The 21,140-nt window shown below is 48.3% G+C and overlaps 1 long non-coding RNA gene across 1 annotated transcript; it reads left to right on the top strand.

The window, feature by feature from the left end:
• Nucleotides 1-718: 718 nt before the first annotated feature.
• On the top strand, nt 719-7,222 carry LOC147092823 (uncharacterized). The gene is made up of 3 exons (XR_015075075.1): nt 719-873; nt 3,245-3,498; nt 6,153-7,222. It is a non-coding gene; the product is annotated as an uncharacterized LOC147092823 (long non-coding RNA).
• The last annotated feature ends 13,918 nt before the right edge of the window (nt 7,223-21,140 follow it).

Below are 21,140 nucleotides of genomic sequence, written 5' to 3'. Positions count from 1 at the left end.
TGAGGGAGTGCCGCACTGTCGGAGGGGCAGTACTGAGGGAGCGCCGCACTGTCGGAGGTGCTGTCTTTCGGATGAGATATTAAACCGAGGCCCCATCTCTCAGGTGAATATAAAAGATCCCACGGCCACTATTTGGAAGAAGAGCAGGGGGGAGTTCTCCCCGGTGTCCTGGGGCCAATATTTATCCCTGAACCAACATCACTAAAACAGATAATCTGGTCAACTATCACATTGCTGTTTGTGAGAACTTGCTGTACGCAAATTGGCTGCCGCGTTTCTCACGTTACAACAGTGACTCCACTTCAAAAAGTACTTCATTGGCTGTGAAGGGCTTTGGGACGTCCGGAGGTCGTGAAAGGCGCTATAGAAATGCAAGTCTTTCTTTCTTTCCCAATCCCTTCTCTATCTCTCCCCTTCTCCCTTCCCTCTCTCTTTGCCGTTCCCCCGTCTCTCCCTATCCCTTCTCCTCTCTTTTTATCCTTCTCTCTCCCCTTACCTTTCTATCTATCCCTTTTCCCTCTCCCTTACTCTTCTCTCTCCTCCTACTCTTTCCCCTTTTCTTTCTCTCTGCCCTTCCCCTCTCCTCGCTCTCTCTATCCCGTCTCCCTTCCCCCCTTCTCTCTCCCCCTTCCCCTCCCCTCTCAATCTCTCCCCCCCCACCCCCCACTCCCTTTCTCTCTTCCCTTCTCTCTCTCTCTCCGTTCCCCCTGTCCTCTCCCCCGCTCCCTTGTTACGTCTCCGAGCACTGCCCCGTCACAAGAGCCGGGCCGGAGTCGCATTTTGAACGAAAACCAGCAGCTCAGCCACCCGCTCCGGCCGGACCGAGGATGGGCTGCGGAGCGTCAAAGAAAGAGGCGCTGAGCGAGGCTTCAGGTGGGTGCGGCGGCTCCGAACCCCGAGTCCGGGACTCAACCCCCAGACTGTACAGCGAACCCCACAATCCGCGCAAACCCCCAACCTGGATATGAAACCCCAATCTGGGGCATTGAACCCCAATCTGGGGCATTGAACCCCAATCTGCGGCATTGAACCCCAATCTGGGGCACTGAACCCCAATCTGGGGCACTGAACCCCAAAACTGTGCATTGAGCCCCCAAATCCAGGTAGCCACAACCTGAACCAGGCATTGAATCCACCCCCCCTCATCTGGGCACGGCCCCCCCAAAACTTGCACTGAACCCCCAGTCTGGGTAAAAGTCTGGACCAGCCACATAGATACTGCGGCTACAAGAGCAGGTCAGAGGCTGGGTATTCTGTGGCGAGTGTCTCACCTCCTGACTCCCCAAAGCCTTTCCACCATCTACAAGGCACAAGTCAGGAGTGTGATGGAATACTCCCCACTTGCCTGGATGAGTGCAGCTCCAACGACACTCAAGAAACTCGACACCATCCAGGACAAAGCAGCCCACTTGATTGGCACCCCGTCCACCACCTTAAACATTCACTCCCTCCACCACCGGCGCACCGTGGCTGCAGTGTGTACCATCTACAAGATGCACTGCAGCAACTCGCCAAGGCTTCTTCGGCAGCACCTCCCAAACCCGCGACCTCTTCCACCTAGAAGGACAAGGGCAGCAGGCGCATGGGAACACCACCACCTCCAAGTTCCCCTCCAAGTCACACATCATCCCGACTTGGAAATATATCGGCCGTTCCTTCATCGTCGCTGGGTCAAAATCCTGGAACTCCCTCCCTAACAGCGCTGTGGGAGCACCTTCACTGTGGGAGTAGAGTATTGGTGACATCAAAGCTGATGGGGCACTGGGCAGAATGTGGCAATAGACAGAGGTCCTGCCCTTAGAATCATTGAGGTTAGAGCTGGAGGAGACTAGGAAAAAGGGTAGCTCCATGTGCAGGAGCAAAGGAACAATTCAAGCAGGATGGGAGGGAAGGACGGTCGGCATAGAATGGGGCAGAAGCTGAAGGAAAGTAGAAAGACTTGCATTTCTGTAGCGCCTTTCACAACTTCAGGACGTCTCAAAGCGCTTCACAGCCATTGAAGTACTTTTTGAAGTGTAGTCACTGTTGTAATGTAGGAAATGTGGCAGCCAATTGGCGCACAGCAAGCTCCCTCAAACAGTAATGTGATAATGACCAGATCATCTGTTTTAGTGATGTTGGTTGAGAGATAAATATTGGCCCAGGACACCTGGGAGAACTCCCCCCTGCTGTTCTTCCAATAGTGGCCGCGGGATCTTTTACATCCACTTGAGGGGGCAGCCGGGGCCTCGGTTTAAAGCCTCATCCGAAAGACGGCACCTCCGACAATGCAGCACTCCCACAATACTGTCCCTCCGACAATGCAGCGCTCCCTCAGTACTGCTTCTCCAACAGTGCAGCACTCCCTCAGTACTGCCCCTCCGGCAGTGCAACAATGCCTCAGTACTGCCCCTCCAACAGTGCAGCACCCCCTCAGTACTGCCCTTCCGACAGTGCGGCGCTCCCTCAGTACTGCCCCTCCGACAGTGCTGCTCTCCCTCAGTACTGCCCCTCCGACAGTGCGGCGTTCCCTCAGTACTGCTTCTCCAACAGTGCAGCACTCCCTCAGTACTGCCCCTCCGGCAGTGCAACAATGCCTCAGTACTGCCCTTCCGACAGTGCAGCGCTCCCTCAGTACTGACACTCCGATACTGCAGCGCTCCCTCAGTACTGCCCCACCGACAGTGCAGCTCTCCCTCAGTACTGCTCCTAAGAACAGTGCAGCGCTCCCTCAATACTGTCCCTCCGACAGTGCAGCTCTCCCTCAGTACTGCTCCTCCAACAGTGCGGCGCTCCCTCAGTACTGCCCCTCCGACAGTGCTGCTCTTCCTCAGTACTGCCCCTCCGACAGTGCGGCGCTCCCTCAGTACTGGCACTGGGAGTGTTGGCCTGGATTATGGGCTCAAGTCTCTGGTGCCAAGACTGTACCTCCAGTTCTGTCAGGGGCAGCAGGAGTGGGGTTGGAGGGACCAACGGGGGGCCCTGGATTAAGAAGCAAGGTCAGGGTTCACGCTCCTGAAGCCTGCGTGTGTATTGGCTGGATGCAAGTTAGCTGTGCGTCCTGCCACGGTCGAATAGCTAGCGACACTCGCCGTGTTGGCTTACAGATAGAGATTGGAGGGGGTGGGGAGGCAGGGTTCGAGCCCTGTCCAGCAGGTGGACAAACCCTGCGATGATGATATAACTATGGGCGCAAGGCCAGTACTTACAAGTCTGCACGTTGGTTATAATGCGTAATAGCTGTTTCAATTTTCTCTGCGCCCAGAACCCACTGTTGAAACGATAGAGCCTGATCCTGAAGAAGAACCGCCTTTAACCCCAGAACCTTTGCCCGTGCTAGAGGAGACCGTCCTCGACTCTTCAGCCGCAAGCCTAGACAACAAGCATCCCCGGATATGCAAAATCATCAAAAAAGTGAACAAAAAGTCACGACAATCGCGAAAGACGCTGAAACCCCAGCCGCAACCCGAACCGGAACCCGAGCTGCCCACCAACTGAAGCCAAGTGGCCGGCGTCAGGGTAATAAAACCAGGCGTCGGGGCGGTGGGGGGCGGGCAGAGATGTTAACCTGCTCCATGGGTTCGAGCCCCATTCCAGGGAGTCGAGCCCCACAATCCAGGCCGACACTCCCAGTGCAGTACTGAGGGAGCGCCGCACTGTCGGAGGGGCAGTACTGAGGGGGCGTCGCATGGACGGGCAGTACTGAGGGTGCGCTGCACTGTCGGAGGGGCAGTACTGAGAGAGTGCCACACTGTCGGAGAGACAGTACTGAGTAAACACCGCACTGTCGGAGGGGCAGTACTGAGGGAGTGCTGCACTGTCCGAGGGGCAGTACTGAGAGAGTGCCGCACTGTCGGAGGGGCAGTACTGAGGGAGCGCCGCACTGTCGGAGGGGCAGTACTGAGGGAGCGCCGCACTGTCCGAGGGGCAGTACTGAGAGAGCGCCGCGCTGTCCGAGGGGCAGTACTGAGAGAGTGCCGCACTGTCCGAGGGGCAGTACTGAGGGAGCACCGCACTGTCAGAGGAGCCGTCTTTCGGATAGAAATTAATGGCACAGAAGGAGGCCATTCGGCCCATCGTGTCTGTGCCGGCCGACAAAGAGCTCTCCAGCCTAATCACACTTTCCAGCTCTTGGTCCGTAGCCCTGTCGGTTACGGCACTTCAAGGGCTCATCCAAGTGCTTTTTAAGTGTGATGAGGGTTTCTGCCTCTACCACCCTTTCAGGCAGTGAGTTCCAGACCCCCACCACCCTCTGGGTGAAAAATGGTCTCCTCAACTCCCCTCTAATCTTTCTACCAATTACTTTAAATCTCTGCCCCCTGGTTATTGACCTCTAAGGGAAGTAGGTCCTTCCTGTCCACTCTATCTCGGCCCCTCATAATTTTATACACCTCAATTAAATCTCCCCTCAGCCTCCTCTGTTCCAAAGAAAACAACCCCAGCCTGTCCAATAGCAAAATACTGCGGATGCTGGAAATCTGAAACAACAACAGAAAACACTGGAAAAACTCAGGACTCGAGGTGTTCGGCACCTTCCTGGATGCTTCTCCTCCACTTTGTGCGGTCTTGGGCCAGGGATTCCCAGGTGTCGGTGGGGGATGTTACACTTTTTCAAGGAGGCTTTGGAGGGTGTCCTTGAAGCGTTTCCTCTGCCCACCTGGGACTCTCTTGCCGTGTTGGAGCTTCGAGTAGAGCGCTTGTTTTGGGAGTCTCGTATCGGGCATGCGGACGATGTGACCCGTCCACCGGAGCTGATCAAGCGTGGTCAAAGCTTCAAGGCTGGGGATGTTGGCCTGAGCAAGAACACTGACGTTGGTGCACTTATCCTGCCAATGGATTTGCAGCATCTTGCGGAGGCAGCGTTGGTGGTACCTCTCCAGTGCTTTATAAAACACTGGTTAGGCCTCAGCTGGAGTACTGTGTCCAATTCTGGGTGCCACACTTTAGGAAGGATGTCAAGGCTGTGGAGAAGGTGCAGAGGTGGTTTACCGGAATGGTAAACCTTTACCAGGGATGAGGGACTTCAGTTATGTGGAGCGACTGGAGAAGCTGGATTGCTCTCCTTAGAGCAGAGAAGGTTAAGAGATTTGATTTAATTGGATAGCTCTACCAAAGAGCCAACACAGGTACAGTGGACCGAATGGCTTCCTTCTGTGCTGTATCCTTCTATGATTCTATGAAGTGACTACACTTCAAAAGTAATTAATTATCTCTGAATCACTCTGGTATGTCCTGAGGGCATTGTTATGTTCATTAATAAATAGACATTCTTATTATGAACACAGCTAGCTTTTGCTAGACCTTTTATTGAGCACATGTGGACTAGGTACAGTATCTGTAGAGGCTTCCATCTTGACTGCTGCCTCGTGGGTAATGTAGTCTTAATATATCTACAGCTGGGTAGTGTAGTCTTATACATACAGCTATAGACAGCTCTACGGCTCCACCTAGTGTCCACTATAGAATGACATGTTATTGATCATTACAGGCATGAAAGGCATTTTATCAATTTGAGTACAGGAGCAAGGATGTCTTACTACAGTTGTACAGGGCCTTGGTGAGACCACACCTGGAGTACTGTGTGCAGTTTTGGTCTCCTTACCTAAGAAAGGATATACTTGCCATAGAGGGAGAGCAGCGAAGGTTCACCAGACTGATTCCTGGGATGGCAGGACTGTCGTATGAAGAGAGATTGGGTTGACTAGGCCTGTATTCACTAGAGTTTAGAAGAATGAGAGGGGATCTCATTGAAACGTATAAAATTCTGACAGGGCTAGACAGACTGGATGCAGGGAGGATATTTCCTCTGGCTGGGAGGTCTAGAACGAGGGGTCACAGTCTCAGGATACGGGGTAGGACATTTAGGACTGAGATGAGGAGAACTTTCTTCACTCAGAGGGTGGTGAACCTGTGGAATTCTCTACCACAGAAGGCTGTGGAGGCCAAGTCACTGAATATATTTAAGAAGGAGATAGATAGATTTCTAGACACGAAAGGCATCAAGGGGTATGGGGAGAGAGCGGGAATATGGTATTGAGATAGAGGATCAGCCATGATCGTGTTGAATGGCGGAGCAGGCTCGAAGGGCCGAATGGCCTACTCCTATGTTTTTATGCAAGTCCGTGCATTCTTTAGCATTGAATACTTAATGTGAAACTGTTCTTTTTAAAAAGGATGCAGCCGAGGGGAGCGTGAAAGAGGAGGAAGGAGATGAAATCTGGGACGCGATGGCAACGATCACCGACAGAACAGATTCAAAGAGGGAAAGAGTCCAACAGGAAACTCCCGACAGCCAGAAGAGGCGGAAGAAAATTAGCAAAGATTCTTAGGTTTAACCGGAAGAAACTCTTGTAGCTCGGTATCACTCTGTAAATCGATTTATTCTCTCACTGGCCCCGTGTCTCTGCTTCTGTAATCCTTCGGAGCTGCGGGAGTCACCGTCTGCATCAACCCGCACAGGACGTCGCTCACCTTTCAGCTCCTGCCGACCCCTCTCGCAGCTTGTCCGAGGCCGGAATTTACCGGATAAAACAAGTCCTCCAACTCCAGCTGGGCTCCTCGATTTTTCCTTCCAATTTTTGTAGAATCATACAATCATAGCGTGATACAGCACAAGAGGAGGCCATTCAGCCCATCGTGCCTGTGCCAGCTCTTTGAAAGAGCTCTCCGATTAGTCCCGCTCCCCCCTGCTCTCTCCCAATAGCCCTGCAAAAATTTTCCCCTTCAAGTATTTATCCAATTCCCCTTTTGAAAGTTACTATTGAATCTGCTTCCACCGCCCTTTCAGGCAGCGCGTTCCAGATCACAACAACTCGCTGCGTAAAAACATTCTCCTCACCTCCCCCTCTGGTTCTTTTGCCAATCACCTTAAATCTGTGTCCTCTGGTTACCGACCCGCCTGCCACTGGAAACAATTTCTCCTTATTTACTCAATCTAAACCCTTCATGATTTTGAACGCCTCTATCAAATCTCCTCTTAGCCTTCCCTGCTCCAAGGAGAACAACCCCAGCTTCTCCAGTCTCTCCACGGAACTGAAGTGCCTCATCCCTGGGACCATTCTGGTAAATCTCTTCTACACACTCTTCAAAGCCTCGACATCCTTCCTGCAGTGTGGTGCCCAGAACTGAATGCAATACTCCAGCTGAGGCCTAACTAGTAATTTAGTAAGATTTTGCATAACTTTATTGCTTTTGTACTCTATGCCTCTATTAATAAAGCCAAGGATCCCATGTGCTTTTATAACACCCTTCTCAACTTGTTCTGCCGCCATCAAATATTTCTGTACATACACCCCCGGGTCTCTCTGTTCCTGCAACCTCTCCTCATTCTTCCTACCAAATGCATCACTTCACATTTCTCTACGTTAAACTTCATCTGCCGTGTGTCTGCCCATTTCTCCAGTCTGTCTATGTCCTCCTGAATTGTTACTATCCTCCTCACGGTTTACTACATTTCCGAGTTTTGCGTCATCTGCAAACTTTGAAATGATGCCCCGTATACCCAAGTCCAGGTCATTAATATATATCGAAAAGAGCAGTGGTCCTAATACCGACCCTTGGGGAACACCACTGTGTACTTCCCTCCAGTCTGAAAAACAACCGTTCACCACTACTCTCTGCTTTCTCTCAGCCAAATTTGTATCCATGCTGCCATTGTCCCTTTGATCCCATGGGCTTTAATTTTAGTAACAAATCTATTATGCGGTACTTTATCAAAACGCCTTTTCAAAGTTCATATTCACAACATTAACCGTATTACCCTCATCTACCCTCTCTGTTACTTCATCAAAGAACTCAATCAAGTTAGTCAAACACAATTTGCCGTTAACAAATCCGTGCTGACTTTCATTTATTAACTCACGTTTCCAAATGCCAATTCATTTTTTCTGGATTAATGTCTCTAATAGTTTCCCCACCACCGACTGGCCTGTCGTTGTTGGGTTTATCCCTCTCCCCTTTTTTGAACATAAGAACATAAGAAATAGGACCAGGAGTCGGCCATTTGGCCCTTCAAGCCTGCTCCACCATTCAATGAGATCATGGCTGATCTTCTGCCTCAACTCCATTCACCTGCTGAAATAAAGAATAGATTTGCCTTCCAAAGCTAGGCTTTATTAACTTTAAAATCTGCAGCACATCTTTCCACATCCAGTCCCAACCAAAGCTGGAAAAGAACTGAATTTAAGGTGGCCACCACACATCATGTGACATCAACTACCAATGAGATTACAACATATATCCCAAGGCAGTTAACAAACAACCAATCACAATACTTTTAGTAAACAAGGAATAATCACCACATTCACCCCTCTTAAAATATACTCCAACCTAAATAACCTTTACAATTTATAATTAATTATTTACAACTAAAACTATGCACAAGAGTAAAACTGTTTACATGACAATACTAAGTGAACAACAACAAATAATAACACTGCACATAAGTATTAAGTATCTCTCAACTAAAACAATATAATATAATATTTCAACAATTTTAAAACATTACTATCAATTTAAAAGTCCATTTTCAATCGGTCGACCGGATATCTTGTTCGTGTCGACCTTCTTAACCTTGGTGAAATTCCTTGCCCTCCCACACCAGAAGGCACAGAAGTATCTTCAGCAGGAAGGCTATCCATATCCCGATTTTCAACGGTTTCCGGATTAGAAATCCCATCAGAAGGTAAACTGGGACGGTCATAAACATCCATCAAGGGCTGACTAATAGAAGTATAATTATCTGCAATCGGATTGGAGACATTCGTAGTATCTGTAACAGCATCCACATTATCTAAATCATGACTATTGTTAATATCCTCAGAAGAGGGCTGGCCACCACAAGGAGCCAAGTCTTTAATTGAAACGGTACTTTCTTTCCCATCTTGGAATCGAATATGAGCATATTGGGAATTTGCCTCCAACAGCGCCACCTCCTCCACTAAAGGATCATATTTTGACAATCTAACATGGCGTCGAAGCAGCACAGGTCCCTGCATAGTAAGCCATGAAGGTACCGAATATCCCGTAGTAGATCTCCGCGGATAGTTAAAGAGCCTTTCATGGGGGGTCACATTAGTAGCTGTTGAAAGCAATGATCTAATGGAATGCAGGGCATCAGGCAGTACCATTTCCCACTGTGTATTCTTCAGGTTCCGGGATGTCAAAGCCAACATAACTGCCTTCCAGATCACCCCATTGTATCGTTCGCACTGTCCATTACCCTGGGGATTATACGGGGTAGTTCTACTAGTAGAAATTCCCTGACTCTGAAGGTATTCCTTCAACTGGGAAGACATAAAAGAACTTCCCTGATCCGAATGGATATACGCAGGCATCCCAAAGATGACAAAAAGTTGAGTCAGACATTTGATAACTGTAGCAGCTGATACATCTGCACAAGGAAAAGCAAAAGGGAACCTTGAAAACTCATCCACAACAGTAAAAATATATCGGTTTTGAGTAGTTGAAGGAAGAGGCCCCTTAAAATCGACGCTCAAACGTTCAAAAGGAGAAGTAGCCTTTATAAGGTGAGCTCGTTGAGGCTTAAAGAAATTCGGTTTACACCGAGCGCAGATAGAACATGATGAAGTCATCTGCTTGACGTCTTCAACTGAAAAGGGCAAATTCTTACTGCGTACGAAGTGTATCATCCTCGTAACCCCAGGATGACATAAGGCATTGTGAAGATTAATAAGCGTATCTCCGTGAATCACAGAACAATAAGCCCTCGACAGTGCATCAGCAGCAACATTATCCTTCCCCGGACGATAAACTATGTCAAAATGGTAACATGCCAACTCAATCCTCCATCTCATTATTTTATCATTTTTGATCTTTCCAAAATGTTTAACATCAAACATAAAGGACACAGATTTTTGATCAGTTACCAACGTGAAATGTCGCCCCGATAAATAATGTCTCCATTTACGCAATGCTTCTACTATTGCGTATGCCTCTTTCTCTATTGAAGAATGTCTTTTTTCACTATTGTTCAAAGTACGTGAGAAAAAGGCCACAGGTCTTCCATTTTGGTTCAGAGTAGCCCCAATTGCAAAATCAGAAGCATCCATCTCGATCACAAAAGGAACCTGCTCATCAATAGAATGCACAACTGCTCCTAAAATATCCTTTTTAAAATTCTCAAAACCTGTCCTGGCCTCCCATGATAGAGGATATGTCGTAACCCGAATAAGAGGCCGGATCTTCCGTGAAAAATTTGCAATCCAATTAGAATAATAAGAAAACAGTCCAACAACTCGTTGCAAAGCCTTAGAATTAGTAGGACAAGGTAAATCAATCAATGGTCGCAGACGTTCTGGATCTGGTTTAATCTTGTTTCCCGAGATAATATACCCCAATAGATTTACCTCAGTAGTCGAAAAGATACATTTCTCTTTATTAAAAGTTAAACCAACTTTTTCTGCAGCTTGAAGGAATCTTTTTAAATTAGAATCATGCTCCACCCTTGATTTGCCACACACTGTGATGTCATCTAAGTATGAAAAGGTGTCAGAGAGGGAGTTATCATTTATAAAAGCATCCATTGCCCGTTGAAAACAAGCAACACCATTAGTAACACCAAATGGTATTCGGCAAAACTGATACAGCTTTCCACCAGCCTCAAAGGCCGTATATGGTTGATCCTTCTTAACAGTAGGAATCTGATGATAAGCACTCTTTAAGTCAATAGTGCTAAAAACCTTATACTGAGATACTTTATTGATAAGCTCATCAATCTTAGGCAAAGGGTACGCATCTAATTGAGTATACCTATTAATAGTTTGGGAATAGTCTATCACCATTCGTTTCTTGTGTCTCTCGTTAGTCGTGACAACTACCTGTGCTCGCCAAGGCGAACAACTAGGTTCAATGATTCCTTCCAATAAGAGACGTTGAACTTCAGAATTAATAAATTCTCTATCCTGACTACTATATCTTCTTGACTTGGTAGCAATTGGCTTACAATCCGGCATCAAATTGGAAAAAAGTGATAATGGAGAAATGGATAAAGAGGTTAATCCACAAATAGATAAAGGTGGCTTAGTCCCTCCAAATGAAAGACTAAGAGACTCGTGTAACTGAAGCACATCATGTCCAATCAAAATATCCGCACAGAGATTAGGCAAAACAGATAGGCGTATATCAGTATACGTATTACCTAGAAAAATCATTTTCACAAAGCAACAACCAGCTATTTGTGAAGTAAGGGTCGTCTGAGCCATACACACCTGATACGTAACAGGCGAAATTTTCAAATGCTTCTCCTTCGCAAACTGAAGACTTATAAAACTCTCAGTACTGCCCGTATCTATAAGGGCCTTCACTTCCAACCCATTAACTTGAGCCGTAACTATAGCTTTGTTTAGGCCATGAGCAAATGCAGCAGAAATTGATGCAATAAACGCCCTATCTAAAGGCTGAATAGTCACAGAGGAGGAGGTGGTAGAGGAGGGCCCTCCCACACCAGGAGAGGAGGAGGTAATTAAACCTGATGATTTGCACATGCGTGCATAATGACCTCTCTTGCCGCATTTACTACACACAGCCTCCCGAGCAGGACACTTCAGACGAGGGTGCCGGATATTCCCACAAAAATAACACTTCTGAATCCTAGAGGCAACAGCCGAAGTAGAAACTGTTTCAGAATCTAGTAAACCACTCCCATTAAGTCCACATAATTCCTTTTCATCCGAAACTGCCGAAACCATAGTCGCAGGCCGATTAAAAAGAGCATAAGAATCCGAACTTCTCTGAGCCACATCCAATGTAGAAGCTTGCTCAAAAGCACTTTTAAGATCCAAAGTCTTATTTTCTAACAACCGCTGACGAATTGATCTAGACAGTAATCCATTAATAAAAGCATCCCGTACCGATTCTTCCTTATATTCTTCAGCCGTCACGGCCTTATAATTACAGTTAACACTAAGGCACCGAAGTGCTTGTAAATAAGTATCCAAAGATTCTCCCACCTGCTGCCTACGGGCAGATAGAAGGTGACGTGCAAATACCTCATTCTTTGGTTTAACAAAAATCTTTTCCAATGTAGAAATAGCCACTTCATAAGTTTTACAGTCCAAAATATATTTATATACTTCCGGAGCAATGTAGTTGATCAGCATATTCAGCTTATTTAGAGACTCTTGATCCAACACGCCCAAAAAGTTTTTAAATGTACAATACCAATGTTTCCATTTATCATCCACTCCAGCAGAATTGGGGTCAGCCTTGAATCGTTCTGGTTGAAGATATTGCTCCATTCGAACATAAAGTTAATAAATTGAAATAAAGAATAGATTTGCTTTATTAACTTTAAAATCTGCACATCCAGTCCCAACCAAAGCTGGAAAAGAACTGAATTTAAGGTGGCCACCACACATCATGTGACATCAACTACCAATGAGATTACAACATATATCCCAAGGCAGTTAACAAACAACCAATCACAATACTTTTAGTAAACAAGGAATAATCACCACACCGGCCCTGTAATAATTTTGTATGCTTCAATGAGATCCCCTTTCATTTTCTGAATTCAAGAGAATACAAGCCTAGTTTACTCAATCTCTTCTCATACGACAGTTCCGCCATCCCAGGAATCAATCTCGTGAACCTTCGTTGAACTCCCTCTATGGCAAGTATATCCTTCCTTAGGTAACGAGACCAAAATTGTACACAGTACTCCAGGTGTGGTCTCACCAAGACCCTATATAATTGGAGTAAGACTTCTTTACTCCTCTGGTAATGAAGGCCAGCATACCATTTGCCTTCCTAATGGCTTGTTGCACCTGCACATTCACTTTCAGTGACTCATGTACAAGGACACCCAGGTCCCTTTGAGCATCTGCATTCCCCTGCAGGGGTGTAACATTTGCAATCCTCCAGTCCTTTGGCACCACTCTCATATCCAAGGAGGATTGGAAGACTGTGGCCACAGCCCCCGCAATTTCTACCCTTACTTCCCTCAGTAACCTAGGATGCATCCCATCCGGACCGGGTGACTTTTCTACTTTGAGGAATGCCAACCTTTTAAATACCTCTTTTTCTATTTTTATCCGATCCAAGTTCTCCTACCTCCTCCTTTACTGTGGCATTGGCAACAGCCTCTTCTTTAGTGAAGGCAGATACAAAGTCCTCATTTAGTTCCTCAGCCGTGCTCTCTGCCTCCCCAAGATGATCTTTTTGGTATCTAATCGGCCCCACCCTTCCTTTGACTTCCCTTTTACTATTTATATATATATATCTGTCTCTCTCTCTGGCTATACAATCAAAAGTTATAGAGCGTACCTACACGTATGTTATATCGAAAGAAACCTTATCGTTAGGGGACTCTCGTAGGCGTATTTACTTTTTCGTCAGACAAAAATTGTTTGGACAGTATACAAAAAATGTTCAAAAATCCACTCATTAGCGGTTGACCAATCCTACCTCTCATTAGCGTTGAGTGACGTGCTGCTTGACCAATCCTACAGTTCACTCACCTGATGGTTGACCAATCAGTGCATCACGGGCGGGTCCTAATCCTCCAGTCTCCCTAGACTTCGCCGCTCGGCCCGACACACACAGTGGTCGGGGGAGCGGCAGCGGCCGGCCATCAGCCGCGCGATCCGCGGGGGAGCTCAGCTCGGGTCCGTCTCGGCCCTGAAGCGCTAGGCCCCGCACAGCCAGTATCACAACGGCACCGGGCCTCAGGCGCTAGGCAGGGAGAGAGGAGGGAGGGACAGAGAGAGGGGGACGGACGGGAGGGAGGGAGACGAGAGGAGAGGGGGAGAGGGAGGGAGAGAGGGGACAGACACGGGCATGGAGACCGCGCCGCCCAAAATTGCCCTGGCAACGCCGGGCACCCCCTGCTAGTATGTTTATGAGAGAGTTTTGGATTCCCTTTTAAGTTAGCTGCTAATCTCTACTCATGCACTCCCTTTGCCCCTCTTATTTCCTTTTTCAGTTCTCTGTACTTTTTGTATTCAGCTTGGTTCTCTACTGTATTATGAGCCTGACATTTCTTATAAGCCTCCTTTTTGGTTTCATTTTAATCGTAGAATAGTACAGCACAGGAGGAGGCCATTCGGCCCATCGAGTCTGTGCCGGCTCTCTCGAAGCGCAATCCAGTTAGTCCCACTCCCCCGCTCTTTCCCCATATCCCTGCAATTTTTTTCTCCTTCAAGTATTTATCCAATTCCCTTTTGAAGGCTACTGTTGAATGTGTCCACCGCCCGATCAGGCATTCCAAATCCTAACCACTCGCTGTGTATCAAATCTCCTCTTAGCCTTCAAGGAGAACAACCCCAGCTTCTCCAGTCTCTCCACGTAACTGTAATCCCTCATCCCTGGAACCATTCTAGTAAATCTCCTCTGCACCCTCTCCAAAGCCTTCATGTCCTTCCTAAAGTGCGGGGCCTAGAATTGGACACAATACTCCAGCTGGGGCCGAACTAGTGTCTTATGAAGGTTTAGCATAACTTCTTGGCTTTTGTGTACTCTGCCTCTATTAATAAAGCCAAGGAACCCATATGCTTTATTAACTAATCTCGATATCTTAGTCCTCCAGGGAGTTTTGGATGCCCTTCCTTTCCTCCTCGTGGGAAATGTACCCAAACCATCTCCTCTTTGATGGCCTCCCATTGCTCATTTACTGTTTTACCTGCCAATCTTGCATTCCAATCCACCTGGGACAGATCCATACAAACAATGACGGGACAGGTAAAGACCATCTGGTCCATTCAGCCTGTCCCACACAATTGCAATACCTTGTATATCACCGTATATACATTCCACCCCACCCCAGACCACGTGAGCTCCCGGGAGAGGCAAAAACACAAAAAAAAAAATGGCCAATTTGGGAAAAAAATAAATCTGGGAAATTCCTCTCCTACCCATCTAGGCCATCGAAACTAGTCCAGATCATCACTCTGGCCCTTTCAACTCACTGAAATTAGCCCTCCTCCAATTGAGTATCTCCACTTTTGATTGTTCCTTGTCCTTTTCCATTAACTGCTCTAAACCTGATGATATTGTGATTGCTCTTCCCCAGATGCACTCCCACTGAAACATGCTCCACTTCATTCCCCAGAACTAGATCCAGCACTGCTTCCCTTCTTCGTTGGGCTGGAAACACACTGATCTCTTGTACACCTTTCAGGAATTCCTCCCCCTCTTTGCCCAGTTTTATTTTCCCAGTCTATATTAGGATTATTGAAGGGCCCCATTATCACTACTCTATAGTTCTTGCATCTTTCTGTAATTGGCTCCTCTATCTCCTTCCCACTAGTTGGTGGCCTATAGTATATACCCAGCAGCGTAACAGCTCCTCTATCGTTCCTTAATTCTAACCAAGTACCCTCACATCATCCCTCTCCAGTGCTGTAACAGTATGTTTGATCAATACTGCCAACCCGCCCTCCTCCTTTTTCCCTTCCTTACCTTTCCTGAATACTTTGTAGCCAGGAATATTAAGTTCCCAAGCTTCCCCTTGTTTGAACCAGCTCTCCATTATTGCCACTGCACCATAATGCCACGCGGCAATTTGTGCCTGCAGCTCACCGACCTTATTTACCACGTGAAGTGCATTTACGCACATGCACTCCAAACCCATCGTAGTCTGCCTCGCATTTCCCCTGTCTGATCCCTCCGATTCCTGAGCTACTCTTTTATGATAAGGCAGTGTCTCACCTAGTCCTCTTTTCACTTTGTTTCTCCTCTCTAATGCTTCCTCCTGGTGCCCCTCCCCGTCAAACCCTCTCTCCTCCCCCTTGCTTCCTCCACTCTCCGATTCCCCTCCTCCCTCTGTTTCCCTTTCCCTTCTCGCTCTTCCTTCATGCGCGAGGCTGTTTGAGTGTGGGGGAAGTGGGGGGCGGGAGTCTCACATCTGGGCCCGATCATGCACACCTTAGAACGTAAGAATTAGGAGCAGGAGTCGGCCACTCAAGCCTGCTCCACCATTCAATGAGATCATGGCTGATCTTCGATCTCAACTCCACTTTCCCGCCCGATCCCCATATCCCTCGATTCTCCTAGAGTCCAAACATCTATCAATCTCAGCCTTGAATATACTCAATGACTGAGCCTCCACAGCCCTCTGGGGCAGAGAATTCCAAAGATTCACAACCCTCAGTGAAGAAATTCCTCATCTCAGTCCTAAATGGCCGACCCCTTATCCTGAGACTGTGACCCCTGGTTTCTAGACTCTCCAACCAGGGGGAAACATCCTCCCAGCACCTACCCGGTCAAACCCTCTCAGAATCTTATATGTTTCAATGAGATCACCTCTCATTCTTCAAAGCTCCAAAGTGTACAGGCCCATTCTACTCAATCCTCAAAGAACAACCCTCTCATCCCAGGAATCAATCTAGTGAACCTTCGTTGCACCGTCTACAAGGCAAGATAAGGAAATCAAAACTGTGCACAGTACCCCAGAGAGTGGTCTCACCGAGGCCCTGTACAATTGTAGTAAGACTTCCTTACTCTTATACTCCAACCCACTTGCAATAAAGGCCAACATGCCATTTGCCTTCCTAATTGCTTGCTGTACCTGCATGCTAGCTTTCTGTGTTTCCTGTACGAGGACACCCAAATCTCTCTGAATGTTCCTGATCTGTGTGGCCCAGCACCAGGCCAGGCAGTGCCCTCTGCTACCAGGCCATTGGGCATTTCCAAAGGCACCAGCGCACTGGGGAGAGGAGACGAGTGTGAATGCATATTTCAGAGAACAAAGAAGTGTCTGTCTCTCTCCGTCTGTTCCTTCTGACTCCTACCCCAGTGCAGTGAAGGAGCTCCCTTGGCTGACCTTGTCCTATATAATGTGTGCACAGGGCCTGTGTTTCTGGGTGGGTGCTGTTTCTCCTGATCCATCCGTAACCCATCCCAAAACGATCTGCCCGTGCACTGGGAGACAGGAGACGATTCCCACCAGGGAATGCGCTGGTTATTGGTAGGTTTAGGTTGTGAACTGGTAGCGGGCAGGGCCTGTGCCCTGGGGTGTGGGCCTTGAACAGTTGTTTGGACAGCATACCCCTCTTTCCCCCCCCGCCCCCTCCCCCGGTTCCTGATGGTGCCCCCGGCCTGTTGGGGAGGGGGCTGGGATCTCCGACATGGCATGTTTACCAAGAGTGAACAGCCCGGTGCTGCCAATGGTCCCAGTGCTTCAGTCACAATCCCAGCACGCTCCCGCACTCCCAGCACCCTCCCGCAACACTGCTTCAGTCACAATCCCAGCACGCTCCCAGACTCCCAGCACCTCCTGCAACGCTGCTTCAGTCACGATCCCAGCACCCACCCGCAACGCTGCTTGCCACAATCCCAGCAGCCTCCCGCAATCGCAGCAGCCTCCCGCAACAATGCTTCAGTCACGATCCCAGCACCTTCCCGCAATCCCAGCACCCTCCCGCAACAATGCTTCAGTTACGATCCCCGCACCTTCCCGCAATCCCAGCACCCTCCCGCAACAATGCTTCAGTCACGATCCCAGCACCCTCCCGCAACGCTGCTTCAGTCGCAGCCCCAGTATGTCACAGGTATGGTAGCATGGTGGTTGTTACTGGACTAATAATCCAGAGAACACGAATTCAAATCCCACCACGGCAGTTTGAGAATTTGAATTCAGTTTAAAAAAAGAACAAAATAAATCCGGGAATAAAAAGCTGGCACCAGTAAAAGTGACCGTGACGTTGTCGGATTGTTGTAAAAACCCAACTGGTTTACTAATGTCCTGTAGGGGAGGGCACGGCCGTCCTATGTGACTATGTATATCTGGGCCTAGCTGTGATTCCAATCTCATGCCAATGTGGTTGACACTTAACTGCTCTCTGCAACTCAGTCATATCAAACATAGAAAGGAATTCAAGAATAAAACCGGACAGACCGCTCAGATGTGACCTAGGCATCGAATAAGGACACGACAGAGGCATACCCAGCCCAGTCGGCCCTGCAAAGTCCTCCTCACTGGGGACTGGTGCCAAAGTTGGGAGACCTGTCCCACAGACTAGTTAAGCAACAGACGGACTGGAAAGCGAGAGTGACTGTCCTCGACTTCAAGGCAGCATTTAACAGAGTGCGGCACCAAGGGGCCCTGGTAAGTCAATGGGGATCAGGGGGAAACTCTCCACTGGCTGGGATCATACCTGGCACAAAGGAAGGTTATTGGAGGCCAATCACCTTTGCCCCCAGGACCTCTCAACTGCTTCATCAATGACCTTCCTTCCATCATAAGGTCAGAAGTGGGAATGTTCGCTGATGATCGCACAGTGTTCAGTGCCATTCGCAACTCCTCAGATAATGAAGCAGTCGATGCCCGCATGCAGCACAAGACCTGGACAACATCCAGGCTTGGGCTGATAAGTGGCAAGTAACATTTGTGCCACATAAGCGTCACAGAAATCACAGAAACCCCACAGTGCAGATAGAGGCCATTTCGGCCCATCGAGCCTGCATCGACACATATCCCACCCGATCCCCGTAACCCCTACACCAACACATATCCCACCCTATCCCCGTAACCCCACGTATTTAATCCCCCTAACACTAAGGGTCAATTTATCATAGCCAATCAACCTAACCCGCACATCTTTGGACTGTGGGAGGAAACCGGAGCACCCGGAGGAAACCCACACAAACACGGGGAGAATGTGCAAACTCCACACAGACAGTCACCCGAGGCCGGATTTGAACCCGGGTCCCTGGCGCTGTGAGGCAACAGTGCTAACCACTATGCCACCGTGCTGCCACCGTCAGGCAATGACTATCTCCAACAAGAGTCGAACCACCCCCTCGTGACATGCGACAGCATTACCATAATCGAATCCCCCACCCGGGGGTCACAATTGACCAGAAACTTAACTGGACCAGCCACATAAGAAACAGGAGCAGGAGTCGGCCATTTGGCCCCTCAAGCCTGTTCCGCCATTCAATAAGATCATGGCTGATCTGATCTTGGCCTCAACTCCACTTTCCTGCCCGCTCCCCATAACCCTCGACACCCCTGTAGATCAAATATATGTCTGTCTCTGCGTTGAATGTATTCAATGACCCAGCCTCCACAGCTCTCTGGGGTAGAGAATTCCAAAGATTCACCACCCTCAGAGAAGAAATTCCTCCTCATCTCCGTTTTGAATGGGCGACCCCTTATCCTGAAACTATGCCCCCCTAGTTCTAGATTCCCCCACGAGGGGGAACATCCTCCCTGCATCGACCATGTCAAGCCCCCTGAGAATCTTGCATGTTTCAATAAGATCACCTCTCATTCTTCTAAACCCCAATGAGTATAGGCCCAGCCGGCTCATCCTTTCTTCATAAGACAACCCCTTCATCTCAATAGTTAACCTGGTGAACCTTCTCTGAACTGCCTCCAATGCAAGTATATCCCTCCTTAAATAAGGAGATCAAAGCTGCACGCAGTACTCCAGGTGTGGTCTCACCAACGCCCTGTACAGTTGTAGCAGGACTTCCCTTCTTTTACACTCCATCCCCCTTGCAATAAAGGCCAACATTCCATTTGCCTTCCTAATTACTTGCTGTACCTGCATGTTAACTTTTTGGGTTTCTGTGATACTGTGGCTACAAGAGCAGGTCAGAGGCTGGGTATTCTGCGGTGAGTGTCTCACCTCCTGACTCCCCAAAGCCTTTCCACCATCTACAAGGCACAAGTCAGGAGTGTGATGGAATACTCTCCACTTGCCTGGGTGAGTGCAGCTCCAACAACACTCAAGAAGCTCGACACCATCCAGGGCAAAGCAGCCCGCTTGATTGGCACCCCATCCACCACCTTAAACATTCACTCCCTCCACCACCGGCGCACCGTGGCTGCAGTGTGCACCATCTACAAGGTGCACTGCAGCAACTTGCCAAGGCTTCTTCGACAGCACCTCCCAAACCCGCGACCTCTACCACCTAGAAGGACAAGGGCAGCAGGCGCATGGGAACACCATCACTGCTGCAAGTTCCCCTCCAAGTTAAACACCATCATGACTTGGAAGTATGTCGCCGTTCCTTCATCGTCGCTGGGTCAAAATCCTGGAACTCCCTCCCTAACAGCACTGTGGGAGCACCTTCACCACACGGACTGCAGCGGCTCACCACCACTTTCTCAATGGCAATTAGGGATGGGCAATCAATGCCGGCTTTGCCTTGAATTCAGTTTCAGTAGCAGCATTTCATAAGGAATTTTTAATGAATGAACTGACTCACCTCAATTCCCCCCCCCCCTCGCTCAATTCATTTATTGTCTTGAATATACTCAATGACTGAGCCTCCACAGCCCTCTGGGGTAGAGAATTCCAAAGATTCACCACCCTCTGAGTGAAGAAATTTCTCATCTCAGTCGTAAATGGCCGACCCCTTATTCTGAGACTGTGACCCCTGGTTCTAGACTCCCCAGCCAGGGGGAAACATCCTCCCTGCATCTACCCTGTCAAGTCCTGTAAGAATTTTGTATGTTTCAATGAGATCACCTCTCATTCTTCTAAACTCTAGAGAATATAGGCCTAGTCTACTCAATCTCTCCTCATAGGACAATTCCCTCATCCCAGGAACGAGTCTGGTGAACCTTCATTGCACTCCCTCTATGGCAAGTACAGGAAACTTTCTGGTATCCGGCACGGACGGGACCGACCTGGTGCCGGTCCATCAACAATGCCGGATAACCGAACGCTATAGTAAAAGATACAGAGCTCAGAGCTCCGTATAAAGCAACAAACCCTGTTGCTTGCTTCAAAACAATCGGCACAAGTTGCAAGCGTCTCTGTAGCTTAGCAACAGCTTCAGCTACACGCTTGCACAGCCACAAATGGAGTAAAAAAAAGTTATCTGAACCGACTCCTGAATTTTGCCGGTGGATAGAGCGTTCCGGTTATTTAGTGGCCGGTTAATCGAAAGTTTCCTGTATATCCTTCCTTAGGTAAGGAGACCAAAACTGTACAGAATACTCCAGGTGTGGTCTCACCAGGGCCCTATATAATTGCAGTAAGACGTCTTTACTCTTATACTCAAATCCTCTTGTAATTAAGGCCAACGTACCATTTAGTTTCCTAATTGCTTGCTGTACCTGCATGTTAACTTTCAGTGATTCGTGTACAAGGACACCCAGGTCTCTCTGAACACCAACATTTCCCAATCTCTCACCATTTAAAAAATACTCCGCTTTTATATTTTTCTTACCAAAGTGCATAACTTCA

The sequence above is a fragment of the Somniosus microcephalus genome, unplaced genomic scaffold, assembly GCF_052327205.1.
Source record: "Somniosus microcephalus isolate GS21.2 unplaced genomic scaffold, FLI_Smic_1.0 unresolved_chr2, whole genome shotgun sequence".
NCBI lineage: Eukaryota > Metazoa > Chordata > Chondrichthyes > Squaliformes > Somniosidae > Somniosus > Somniosus microcephalus.
The sequence above is the reverse complement of the archived record's forward strand: the minus strand, read 5'-3'. Positions and strand labels throughout refer to the sequence as shown.